Source organism: Miscanthus floridulus, chromosome 4 (genome assembly GCF_019320115.1).
Source record: "Miscanthus floridulus cultivar M001 chromosome 4, ASM1932011v1, whole genome shotgun sequence".
NCBI classification, from domain to species: Eukaryota; Viridiplantae; Streptophyta; class Magnoliopsida; order Poales; family Poaceae; genus Miscanthus; species Miscanthus floridulus.
The window spans coordinates 19,333,154-19,335,094 of record NC_089583.1 but is presented as its reverse complement, the minus strand read 5'-3'; the positions used below and the strand labels follow the sequence as shown (position 1 = coordinate 19,335,094).

The following is a 1,941-nucleotide window of genomic DNA, read 5'->3' as shown; positions in this document are numbered from 1 at the left end:
ATGTGGGAGCCAAAATGGGTGAAGGAAGATGCAACCAATCAAGCTCCCAGAGGCGTTGGGAGTCCCGACACCTAGGCCCAGTTCCCACCAAAAGGCCCGTACGGAGATCTTGAACACAACAAGAATCAGACTCAAGGATTATGCGACAGCCATGATCAGTGATTTGACCCGCAGACAAGAGTTGCATAGTTAGTTTGGGAACATGTGAAATAGTAGGAATATTAAACGAAGAGGTCAAAAGAACACCTCTCCCAGCAACAGGAAGAGAAGTGCCATCTATGGTGCGAACATAAATAGGTGGATCGGGGGAAGATAGAGAGGACAAGTGTGTTGCATGAGGTGTCATATGAAAAGAGGCACCAGAGTCGAGGAACCATGGGGATTATATACCTGATGGAGGAGGAGCGGAACTAGAAGCCTGAGCTGTAGTCCCGTGACCGGAGGCCTGAGCTGCAGTAGTGAGGCGACGAAATAGGGCAAGAACCTCCTGCTTCGCTGCAGACACGGAACGAGTGCTCTGTGAAGTAGAGGAACCACCAGAGCCCTGAAAAGAGTGTTTGCCACGACGCCCTGATCGATCGCGCTGCTTCTTGCGACAATCCTTCTCCTCATGACCATAGATCTTGCAGTAGCCACACTGAATACCAGAAGGTGCCCCCATCACCACAGGAGAGGGCTGAGACGGAGGCGGAGAGACCTGGGGAGGTGTGGCTGCTAGGACGGAGGGCTACGGCGGAACACGAGTCACACCCCTAGCTCGAAGACGTGTCTCCTCAGCTCGTAGCTCAGGCATCGCCTCTGAGAGCGATGGGCGCGGACGACGAGTCAGCAACTGTGCTCGAACAGTCTCGAACTTGGGATGAAGGCGAGAGAGAAACTCGTGAAGGCGAAGAATGTCTCTCTGGTCCAGGTGACGGTCACAGCACCGGCAAGTACCACCACCACAGAACTCAGTGCCCAAACTGTCTAGGCGATGCCAGACAACTGTCATCTGACAGTGGAAGTCCTCAACTATGGAGTCAAGCTGACGAAGCGACTGAGCCTCCTCAACAACAGCAAGGTACATCGCTTCGTTACGAATCTCGTAACTACGACGGAGGTGATCCCACATAAGGTGTGAAGTGGCAAGACCTCTAAGGGATAACGAGAGATCAACCTCCATGCTCGCAAGTAAGATGGCCTTAGCAGATTTTTCCTCGCGCAGCCAAGTCTCATAGACACCAAGATCAGACTGATAGCTCTCCATCTCAGCCTCAAATGCCTCAAGTAAATCATTCTTGGCATCATCATCAGCATCTGGCAGGTATGTGGGCGGCGTGGGAAGAAGAGGACGGGGAGGACAGATCCGCTCACCCGTGAGGTAGCCCCACAGCAGCTGCCCATCCATGTGGACCTCAATATGGAAAACAAAATCGCCCCAATTGGTGCCATTGAAAATGACGGGGCACTGAGGGACCAGAACAGCGCCAGGGCGTCCGGGGGACGCCATGGAGGAGAGAACGAGCCTCTCTGCTGCTGCTGTTTTTTTTTGTTTTTTTAGCCTCTCTGCTGCTGCTGCTGCATTTTTTTAAGCAGAGAGGAGAGGAGGACCGGCCAGCTCACTAACACCAGACCGACACACGTGCGCAAGTGAGCGGCCCGCTACGTGCACCCTCGGGGAGGCGGGGACAGAGCCGCAGGTGCTGGGGTGGAGCAGGGCTGGTGTCCGCGGCGAAGGGAGCTGCGAGGCCGCAAGGGGCGCACAGGGTCGCACGAGCGGCGGCGGGCGAGCGCGCGATGGCACGCGAGCGGGCGGCGCGGTGGCGTGCAGGGCTGCGCGAGCGGGCGGCGGGCCAGCACGGGCGCAAGGCGCAGGAGCCGCGCGTGCGGGCGGATGGCCGGGGCGGAGCAGCGCGAGGGTGGGATGCGGAGGCCGGCGGGGTTGGGCAGAAATCGCCGGCG

The 1,941-nt window shown here is 57.4% G+C and overlaps 1 pseudogene; it reads right to left on the bottom strand.

Annotated features, from left to right (window-relative positions):
• Window positions 1-342: 342 nt before the first annotated feature.
• Window positions 343-1,491, bottom strand: LOC136548185 (uncharacterized; annotated as a pseudogene).
• Between the last annotated feature and the right edge of the window lie 450 nt (window positions 1,492-1,941).